The sequence below is a fragment of the Myotis davidii genome, unplaced genomic scaffold (genome assembly GCF_000327345.1).
Source record: "Myotis davidii unplaced genomic scaffold, ASM32734v1 scaffold62, whole genome shotgun sequence".
Taxonomy (NCBI): domain Eukaryota; kingdom Metazoa; phylum Chordata; class Mammalia; order Chiroptera; family Vespertilionidae; genus Myotis; species Myotis davidii.
The window spans coordinates 4,408,306-4,420,191 of record NW_006295180.1 but is presented as its reverse complement, the minus strand read 5'-3'; the positions used below and the strand labels follow the sequence as shown (position 1 = coordinate 4,420,191).

General features: G+C 37.7%; 1 protein-coding gene across 1 annotated transcript in view; it reads left to right on the top strand.

Annotated features, from left to right (window-relative positions):
- The window catches only part of TMEM170B (transmembrane protein 170B), a 35,646-nt gene that overhangs the window by 10,578 nt on the left and 13,182 nt on the right, over positions 1-11,886 (top strand). The gene's annotated exons all lie outside the window — the stretch shown is intronic.

The window sequence follows — 11,886 nt, the reverse complement described above, 5'->3', positions numbered from 1 at the left end:
ATGATGGCTGTTTGCAGCTGGTCACACCCCCTTCAGGGTGGGGGTCCCACTGGGGTGCCTGGCTAGTCTGGGTGAGGGGCTGAGGGCTGTTTTCAGGCTGGAGGGTGACTGAAGCTCCCAACCACTCCTTTTTTTCTTTTTCTTTTTTATTCTGGGCCAGCTTTAGCTCTGGCTCCAGCTCTGAGGACTCTGCTGCTGAAAGCAGGTATCTGGTTTGTTTGGGTTCTATAATCGAAACAATGTATAACTCCAACTCTGAGATCCCGGCTCGCTGAAAGCAGGTTTCTGGGGTTTTGTTTAGCTTCTATATTTGGAACAATGTTTCAAACTGCAAGCTCAGAGGCCGGCAAGGCAGGCAGGGAACGTTGGAGTCCTCCGTCACTGAAGCAAGCAAGTGGCTGGCAGATAATTTGCATATCGCTCTGATTAGCCAATGGGAAGAGTAGCGGTCGTACACCAATTGCCATGTTTCTCTTTTATTAGATAGGATTAGCTATAGAGAATAATGCTTATGAAATAATAGAATTTTTAAAATTCTAGGCTGTTTATATTAAATCTGAAGTTTAAGGGAGAATTAAACATTAACACTGTTTATGTAAATACATACATAATGAGCAGTTATTGGAATTACCCCTCCCTCCCAGTATAATTTGGGTTCTGCTAGATTTCTGTATGCAAATAAAGAGTTTAAATAAGCACTAGTATCCTTGAGTTATTAGTGAAGAACCTGAGTTTTATCCTTGAATGCTACTAATTAGCCTTTGTATTAAGACAACCCACCTATTTCTGGCCCTGGGTTTTCTCATTCATAATACAACCTAATGCCCTCAACTTTCATATTAAAAGCTGATTTAGAAATTTTAATGAGTTGAGAAAAAGTTTAGAGATTTTACTGAGTTAAGAAAAACATTTATATTTTCATAGAAACTTGTTTCTTTACTCTAAAAACTAAGAAAATTCTTTTTTAAGAATTGATTTGCTAATATGCTAATTAGTTAGGTTTTAATATGCTAATTAGTTAGGTTTTAATATGCTAATTAATTAGGTTTTGTTTTAAGACCTAGAAAATCTTTGGTGTTTGAATACTATTTAATAGCTCTTATAATTAGACCTTCTTCTTTTTTAAAAATATATTTTATTGATTCTTTACAGAGAGGAAGAGAGAGGGATAGAGAGTTAGAAACATCGATGAGAGAGAAACATTGATCAGCTGCCTCCTGCACACCTCCTGCTGGGGATGTACCTGCAACCAAGGTACATGCCCTCGACCGGAATTGAACCTGGGACCTTTCAGTCTGCAGGCTGACGCTCTCCACTGAGTCAAACTGGTTAGGGCAGGCCTTCTTAAAATTTGGTTTAGGAAATTGAATTCAGTATCTGAAGATCCCTTCAAGTTCTGAAATTATGTTGTTGTTGTTTTTTAATCCCCATTCGGTATAAACTGCTCCCTCAGGATTACTGTCAATAATACCTGAGGTGTGCCCTAACCAGTTTGGCTCAGTGGATAGAGCGTCAGTCTGTGGACTGAAAGGCCCCAGGTTTATTCTGGTCAAGGGCATGCACCTTGGTTGCAGGCACATCCCCAGTAGGTGTGCAGGAGGCAGTTGATCGATGTTTCTCTCCCATCGTTATTTCTAACTCTCTATCCCTCTCCCTTCCTCTCTGTAAAAAATCAACAAAATATACTAAAAAAATAATAATACCTGAGGTGTGACTGTCTTGACATGCTTGTGCATTGCTCGCTTCGTTTTCCTGGTGGTGCTTTTATTTTCTGATCTGCCATTCATGTTAAGAATTTGTTATTAGGTATTTCATTGTGAGTTCGTTTATTGATGTAAAAAGTTCATTTTTCAATGTTAAGTGTAAATATCTTTTTGTAATGTTATATCATGAGATCATTCGCTGAGTTAAGGACAGTGACTAAATCAAACAAATGTAATTTAAGATGCTTGAGGGCAGACAAGTAATAACAATAGAAACTATTGCATAATCTGTTATAATTTTATAATTAGATTCAGATTCTGACTTATAAACCCTATATTTTTTAACTGAGTGATAACTAATTATTTATGAGGAAGAACAAACTGAATGACATCCTTAGGAAGATAATGCTGTAGCTTAAATATAGAGCAATTTGTTTGAACTATTTTAAATAGCTTAACCTGATTTCTTTAAAGCAATTGATATTCAGATTGTTTTAAATTAAAAACCTGTTTTTCTAAGAATTTTACTATTCAATGATGAGTACTGTAATTTACAGTTTAAAATTACATAATTATCTAGTGAAAGGGTAATTTAGTTTAAGTGGGTAATAAACTGTATTGCCATTAGCTTTAAGAGAGGCAGTATATTAAAGTAGCTCTTGAAGGTGTCAAAATTAAATTTAAAATCTAGTGTTTTTGCTCTTTTTTAAGAAGCAGAATTAAATATCCAACACAGCTTTAACTTCTATGTTAAATGAGGTTTCAAGTGCAAAAACAGTAACTTATTTTTAAATCTGACTAAAATGTTAGTGTGATTAAAAATAAGAAAATATATCTTACATTTATCTTCACTGTTACTCATTTCTTTGTGTAGAGTTAGGATTCCATGGAGTAGTATACTTCTGTCTGAAGAACTTCCTTTAATATGTCTTGTAGCACAGGTCTGTCAGCAGTTAATTCTCCCAGCATTTTTCTTTCTGGAAGAAGTCTTCATTTCACCTTCATTTCTTACAGATTTTTTCCCTTTCAGTCTTTTTTAAAATGTCATTCTGTTGTCTTCTGGTTTGATAGTTTCTGATGAGAAGTGTACTCTACTTTTTATCTTTGTTCCTCTGTGTCTAATATAACTGGAGTCCTAGGAGAAGAAAGAATGGAGAAGAAAAATATTTGAAGAGAGACCATTTGAACCATTTGAAATTATTCCATAGCTCTTGGATGGTCTCTATTTTTCCTTCTCCTATTATATTTCAGTTTGAATAATTTCTGTTGTTTTATCTTAAAGTTCACTGATTCTTTGCTTAGCTGTGTCCAGACTGCTGGTGAGCCTATTAAAGGAATTCTTTATCTCTATGAGATAATATTTTTTGTTGTTACTGTATTTTAAAACAATTTCTAGGATTTTCATTTGACTTTTTCTTAGAGTTTCTGTCTCTTTGCTGAAATTTCTCATCTGTTCATGAGAGTTGTCCACCTTTTTCATGAGAGTCTTTAACGTGTTAATTATAGTTATTTTAAAGTCCTTGTCTGGTTATTCTAAAATCTGGATCATCTCTGGGTCTTGTTTTGTTGATCACTTTATTTCTTAGCAGTGGTTTGTTTTTCCTGTTTTTGAGTGGGTCTCATAATTAATTTTTTTAAATTCCCACCTGAGGATATGTTTGTTGATTTTAGAAAGAAAGGGAGAGAGAGAGAGGTGAGAGAAATATCAATTGGTTGACTCCATTACCTGCCCAGCCTGGGGACTGAACCCTTAACCTAGATATGTGCCCTGACTGGGAATCGAGCCCACAACCCTTTTGGTGTGTGGGATGAAGCTCCAACCAACTAAGCCACCTGGCCAGGACTGTCTCAAAATTTTTTATTAAATGCAGGACTTTATATGCATAGCAGTACAGACTGAAGTATATAGTATTTATGCCAGCAAATGGGCTGCTGCTTGTTAGACTAGAATGTGAAGAGTTGATTTAATCTCCTCAGGAGTAAGTTGAGTTTGGGTTGTGTTGTTGTTATGGCTACCTTCAGTGTGCCACAGGCTTCAAAGTCTATAGAAATTGCTGCTGTTGCCATGTCCATGTGCTGCAGTGTTATTCTCAGTGTTAGTGCTGTATGTTAGGTTTTAGCCATCTCTGCATGCCTACACCATAGAAGGGTTTGTCAGTCCACACACTTCTCTTCCCCCAGTGGCAGACTTCTGTTGCTTGTTACTTAGTGTTTGGCTCATGGTGGGGGCAGGAAGATTTCTTTGCTGGCCTGGTCCATTTGTAGTCTTTGGCAAACTCTGTATTAGGATCTTGATAATTGGACTGTATTTTTGCTTTTGAGAACTCATGGTAGCCACACTGTTCCTTGTATCTGGTAACCTTGCCTGCTTCTTGGCACCTTCTATTATTCAAAGTAAAAGACTTAAGCTATTGGGGGAGAGCGACCTCAAGACCAGAGTTTTTGCAGTTTCATATTCTTCATTGCATGTAATTCCATGACTTGATCATTATATCTTAGAGCAGTTCTTTTCTCATTCGTGGTTGTGCATGAGAGTCACCTGGGAACTTTAAAAATTTCTGATGCCCAATTAAATCAGATTTTCTGGGGTGGTATTTCTTTTAGGGTCTCCCAGGTCACTCCAACATTTTGGGGGGGCGTCCTGAGAACCATCTGCTGTCCCCAGTCCTCACCCTCATTCCATCTCCAATATGTTTATAGTTTGGTTAATCCTGTTTATTTTTGAAAACTCAGACATAGCAATGTGTCTTGTGATCTTCTTTGACATTCTTTTCTTTTGCTGAGGACTCTATATCCCATAATATTAGCTGCACACTGTGCTCTGAAGAACCTAAGGTATTAGAATATATGCCATTGAAGTATCATTAATACCAAATGTGTCAGTTCTTGATAATATATGAAAATACTGTGACTAATTTTCAATGGGGTATGGGACAAAGCAGCACCAAGGACATATGTCAAGTCATCTAGACCAGGAATCAGTAACTTTTTCTGTAAAGGGATAGTACTCAACACACTCAACATATAGTAACTGCAGTAAATATTTTTGGCTTTGCTGACCATATGGTCTCTATCCCAAATACTCGACTCTGCCATTGTAGCATGAACATAGCCATAGACAATGTGAATGAGCATGTCTACATTCGAATAAAACTTTATGAACAATTAAATTTGAATTTTTTGTAATTTTCATGTGCCTTGAAATATTGTTTTATGAATTTTTTCAGCCATTTCAAAATGTAAAAACAATTTTTAGCTCACAAACTCAAAGGCTAACACGAGCCAAATAAACAAGGTTTAAGTATATGTGGGCCACAGAAAAACAAAAGCTTCAGTTTTCATAGAAACATAGGTTTATTTTGATAGAAACATGATGAATACAAAGGGCTGAAATAAATGTTAACAAAAAATAATAGAACATTTTAATAAAAATTAATATTTTTTCTTGCACATAGCTTACCAGACACTGAATAACTGCACAAATTAATAAGTGTAACGAAATTAAACCCATTTTTCTTGTTCTCCAGCAACAAAATATTTTCTGTTGCATACACCAAATAGTACAAGACTAATAATGTGGCAATAGGTTGCTAAAATATTCGCTGCTAGAATTAGTGGAGAGAAATGGTGTGTCTGCACGTCAGGCGCTTAAGGGAAATGAATGCAACACTATTATAGTAATCAGTTATTAAGATTGTTGTCATTATTAATAACTAGAGGCCTAGTGCATGAACTTCATGCACAGGTAGGGTCCCTAGGCCTTGCTGGTGATCAGGGCCAATCAGGTTCCCCGCCTCCCCGCCTCCTCCTTCCCTCACCACCCATGCGCCCCCACCTTGCAGTTCCCTGCCTCCTCCTTCCCTTGCTCCCTCAGTGCCCCGCCACCGCCGCTGCTGGTCACCCACCATGTTCCATGCCACCCCCTGGTGGTCCGTGCACATCATAGTGAGCAATCGAACTCCTGTTCTCCCAGTTGAACTCCCGAGGGGACACTTTGCATATTAGCCTTTTATATATATAGATTATGTATAACAGGATATTGTAAAGAGTAAGTTACAAAATTTGTATTAAAACATTTCTTACATACCATTATGTTGACTGGGTTGCAAAAATATTCATTGTGGGCCGTGAGTTTGACATGCTTGCTGCACAGAAACGTGGTGGATCAGACAGTTATGGGTCATAGGCCATATCTGAGGCTGACCTCTGATCTGGGGACTTTTTCAGATGCAAATGCATCATTTTCCTGGGAACCTGCCTCTGTTGGATATATCCCCAAATTTAGAAGTTACTGCTGTTTGAAACTAAAGAGAGCAAGTTCCACACCTTAGTAGATTTGCTAGAATGAAAAAAAGTTTGAGATACTGAGATAGCCTAATTTGAACACAAATTACTTAAGCTTATCGTGTGCACCATTTCTATCAAGAAGATGGACAATTATGAACAGTCCCCAAATATAGTCTTACTGGCATGGTATCTTCAGCTTGAGGCTCAGAATATGTTGAATACATAGTACATTTTTAGTATCTACTTGCTACTAAAGGGTTTACATGATATTAAAGGGTTACTCTACAGAGGATTAAAAATATATTTAGTGTTGTTTAATGAGATAGGTTTCCTTGTTTTGTGACTTTTGGATTTTTTTAAACAAATACCTCTATGAACCTTTAGCTTAGAGTAGTGATTTCTGTCTCTATTGCATGCCCTGATTATTTGATAAAAACATGGTAGTTTAGGTCCTACCTCCAGAGAATATTAGTTGCTCTATGGGTAATTATCATGAGCTGCCTTGGTTGAGAACCTTTGGCTTTGATGAACTATAGAATGAAAACCCATTTTTTTTTTTTTTTGTTAATCCTCACTGAGGATATTTTTTCCATTGAATTTTTTTAGAGAGAGTGGAAGGGAGGAAGGGAGATGGGGGGTTGGGGGAGAGAGAGAAAAAAACATCTATATGTGAGAGATACAGGGATTGGTTGCCTCCTGCATGTGCCCCAGGCTCAGGGAGCAAACCTGCAACCCAGGTTTGTGCCCTTGACCAGAAATTGAACCTGAGACCCTTTGGTGCTAACCACTTAGCAACCAGCCAGGGCAAAAAATTATTTTTTAAAGACAGTATGTTTGCAGTAAAAATTTTTGAAAAGTGTTTCCAGCGGTTTGTTAAAAAAATAAGCAAATAATAAAGAATACATAAAATGCCTTTCATCTCCTATCTTATCTTTAAAAGATAGCCATTGTCAAGTATTTTGTTTGCTTATACATTTTATGTACATATGTAAACATGTAATTTTTTAAACAAATAGGATCAAACAATATGTACTATTCTTTGACTTGTCTTTACTCAGTTAATATATTCCAAACATTGAGAGAAGTTCAATTTTCATAAATAATTTTCCCAAGGATTAAAATCAAAAGCACAGAATATAATTTCTGAGTGACTTGGCAACCGGAGCTGATGAGCTGCAGATTTCAAGCAGGGCTATTTCTAGTATTGTTTGGAGCCTGGAACAAATCACAGCTCTCCTTCCTCTTGTCCCACTAAAAAGTAACAAACACTGCAAAAATCCAGGCAAAACTACTTTAAGATGAAGAGTATGGACAGCCTTCAATAGGGAGAAATAATCCAAAGGACTTCCAAGATGTGCCCAGGAAGAAGGGGTACTTCTTCCATGGAATTAAAGCGATCGTACGGATGGCATGCTCCAAAGTTTCTGTGTTGTGCATTGTACTTTAATTTTTTTTGTATTTGTTTAACACTAGCAAAGGCTGCCTCTGGCTTCCTCCCTTCACTGTTGCTTAATTTCTAGAAAGTTGGATCAGATGAGTTATAGATGGAAAGGAAAAACCGGGATTCTGAGTGTTCAAGTTAGCTGTAGGACCTAGACAGTTGAAGAAAAAAATTGAGATATTCTACTCCTGTCCTCGTAGTACCTGTTCTTCCTCTGGGCTTTTGAACATCTCTTTTTGCTCTACTCTTAGGATCCTACACTTCTCTTCATCTGAACTAACCCAGTAGGTTTCCTGGGTTTGCCAATGGTGAGTAGAACCTTAGACAGGCTTGTTTACCCAGAACAGATCAAGATCTTCAGAGGCCCTGCTCAGTGACCGGGTTGTGTTAATCTATCAGGTAATTCAAAATAATAGTAGTAACATGACACCTAAGTTAGTTATAGATATTTTCAGTGGAGTTCAATTTTTTCCATGATATATCATATTATTTTTTTTTTAAAGCGAGAGAAACAAAAGTAAATTTGAGTTTAGGTACTTGGTTCTCAGTCAGTTTAAGGGATAATCCTGGACTGGTCATTAGAGGACCATTTAAGATTCCTTCTTAGTTGTATAATTCTTCAATATCGTGGGGTTTGTTAAAACATTAATTTTAAAATTTACTTTTCCTAATTATTAGGTACATGTATTATTGATGTCAATATCTATATAGTCAGGCAAAGAATATTACTAGTACTTACAGTGTTAAATAATCCCACATTCATAGTGTTAAATGCAGTCAAGAAATTTTTAATCTATTTGTATTATAAGGACAACAAAGAAAAGTGCTTTAGGGGGAATACATCTGATAAGCTATCAGAAGTGGTCTTAGGATACTAGGCACATTGTTGACTTATTAGGATTATGTTTTCTGTTGCAGAGCCCTTTCTTGTCTTAGAGCACTCCCTACAGTGCATTAGTACTCCTTTATATTTTTACTTTATTGAGTTCACTTTGGAAAATTATATGTTTTTAAATATAAATTTTATCTTCTGAGCAGGTTAAGCCTTTTTGTCTTTAATTCATTTATTATAAGTTGAAGCTATTGGTGTGGGAGTGATAGCATGAAAGCACTATTTCCCTGAAAACTGGAAGAGAGAAAACCTTTTAAAAGGAAAGCTGTGTCTAGTTTTCCTTAATGACCAGTATCTATCTCCATGCCATTGAGAAGCATGCATGGTACTTTAAAGTACACTGGATTATATATCACATGTCTCCAGAAAAATGATTTCGAATGATTCAAGTCCATTTTAAGGATCAGTTCTTTAGAATTTGGAGTCTCCCTTCCTTTTACTTTTTAAATTTAACTTTTTATTTTGAGATAATTAGATTTACATGCAGTTGTAAGGAATAAAATAGGGTGAGCCCCTGTCCTCTTTACCCACTTTACCCAATGGGAACCTCTTGGAAAAGCACAGTATAATATCCAAACCAGGATATTAATATTGATGCAATCCACAAACCTTCAAACTTCACTGGTATTGTATACTTACACTCATTTGTGTGTGTGTGTGTGTGTGTGTGTGTGTGTGTGTGTATTTAGTCGTATACAGTTTATCACTTTTATATATACTCATCATCACAGTCAAAATACAAAACAGTTTTATTGCCACAAAAACCCCTAGTGTTACCCCTTTATAACCTGCTTCCTTTCTCCAGAGAGATTTTTGTTTGTTTTGTTAAATGCCTATTCATTTATGGTCTTGACTTAAAATAATTATCTTTTAAATTTCCACGTAAAAGTTTTAAAATTTTTACTTATTTGTTTATGTGGTTAAAAAATTTATATATGTAAAAGCCTAAGCGACCGAATGACTGGTCGACCAGTTGCTATAATGCGCACTGACCAGGGGGCAGATGCTCAACATAGGAGCTGCTCCCTGGTGGTCAGTGCACTCCCACAGCCAACTTCCTGTGGCCAGCCAACTTCCCGCAAGCCCTCCCCCCAGCGGCCGGCCCCAACCAATTGGCCCCGCTCGCCAGCCAGGCTGAAGGACCCCACCCATGCACGAATTCGTGCACCAGGCCTCTAGTGTATAATATAAAAGTTATCATCTTATTCATGCAGTTCAGTAGTAAGCACATTCATATTGTTGTGCACTAGATCACATCGTTTTTGTCCCTGCACCCATTAAGCAACAGCTCTCCTTTTCCCTCTTCCCCATTCCCCTGGCAGCCACCATTCTGTTTTCTGTTTCTGTGAACTTGACTACTTTAGATACATCATATAAGTGGAATTAAACAGTACTTGTCCTTGTAACTGGCTTATTTTATTTAGCATAAAGTCCTCAAGATTCATCCATGTTGGAGCAGATGACAGGATTGCTGCCTTTTAAAGCTGAGTAATATTATTCCATTGTATGGAATAAATAAGCTTTAATTTATCCATTTTTATTTTCTGACTTTTATTGACTTTTATATTCCATAGAGTGAATACTAACACAAATAGCAGGTGAAATATTTTGCATATAGAACATTTGTATAACAAGAATAAATATCAAGGTGACATCTAAACATTCTAGAGTTAGCTCTTTTAGCTATAGGTAACAGAAACCTTATCTGAACTAATTTAAATAAAAAGAGGGATTTTATTACAAGGAAACTGAGATTGAATCTGAGGATGGAATGTGGCCTTAGAAATGGAACTTGGTTGTCTCTAGTCTTTGATGGACCTGCTGTTGTTTTTTCACTGTGTATGGTGGCTTTTATCACATGACTAGAGGCCTGGTACATGGATTTGTGCACCGGTGGGGTCCCTCGGCCTGACCAGTGCCCTCTCACAATCTGGGACCCCTCGGGGATGTCGGACTGCCGGTTTCGGCCCATTCCCCACAGGCCAGGCGAGGGACCCTCGTGCACCGGTGGTGTCCCTCAGCCTGGCCTGTGCCCTCTCGCAATCCGGGACCCCTTGGGGGATGTCAGACTGCCAGTTTCAGCTGGATCCCTGCAGGCCAGGCCGAGGGACCCAACTGGTGCAAGAATCTGTACACCGGGCTGGTTTCAGCCTGATCCCCACAGGCCAGACTGAGGGACCCCACTGGTGCACAAATCTGTGCACCGGGCCTCTAGTATGTGCATACAAGATCTTTGATTAATCTCTTCCTGCCCTCTCCTTTCCCCCTTCTCTCTGAGATTCATCAGTCTGTTCCATGTTTCCATGCCTGTGCATTGAGCGTCTGCCCCCTGGTGGTCAGTGTGCGTCATAGCTACCAGTCGAATGGTCACTTAGGCTTTTATATATAGAGATGATGAAATGGCTCTTTACAAATCATGGACCCTTTGGGTTCAGCCTCCCAAAGACCTACTTGCTCAATTGGTCCAAGTACAGGACTCCCAGGGGAAGGGAATGACTGGCATGGCTGGCCTCAATGGCCTGCCCTAATAGGCCTGACCACAGGCATGGTCAGGAAACTGGAGCCGATGCGAGGGCTAAGCAATATCTGTGGGAGCTGTGTGCATCAAGTGTGAGGCTATGGTTGTCAGAGAGAAAGGGAATGAAGGCTAGAGAGACCAAATGAAAGGTATGCTCATTAACTCTATAAACTCAACTTCTGTGAACAGTAATTGAGGATATATTGAAGAATAATGGAGTTGAAAATTTTGGGTAAAGACTATTAAAATTATATAAGGTAAAGAATTCTTAATAAAATAAAAAGTTCTGACTGTTTAATAGTATATATAAAGTTGAGAGCCAAGGTGGGAATCACATGAAATTCTTAAAATTATAAAAGATAAATTTACTGACTAATTTCTGGAATGATTTGAATTGAGGAAGAGATTTTTAAATGTCTTATCACCGCTATTTAGTGTAGAAAATAGAAAATTACATATCAAACAGTAATAAGTTGTACAATTAACTTCAGGAGATTTGAAAATATATGAGGGGTGTCTTCGACAAATTGATGCACTATGGCTACATAATGGAAATATTTAGAGGAAATTAGTGTGTAGCCTTACCTTCTGAAGTCATGGAAAGAATTATTTTCCCATCAAGCATTAGCAAGGATGGTAATTGTTAAAATTTATTTAGTACTGCTACCGTATTTGCTGGCGTATAAGACGACTGGGCGTATAAGACGACCCCCTAACATTTCCACTCAAAATACAGAGTTTGTTATATACTCGCCGTATAAGACTACCCCCTCTTCCGCACACCTTCCACACACCAAATAAAAGGTAAAACAATATCAGATTTGATTTTAACATTTTAATTTATATTCAAATGCTTATGACATGCAGGAAAACTGTCACAAGGCTGTATGTAATCAAACATATACATAAAACAGTGCAAGTTTATTACCGGTAAACATACCGGTAATTCACTAAAGAAAACACACTCTATAGACTGGTACCGTAGATGCTTCTCAGGAACACAGGCAAGCAGCCCACAACCTAGAGGGACTGTCAATGATAGAAG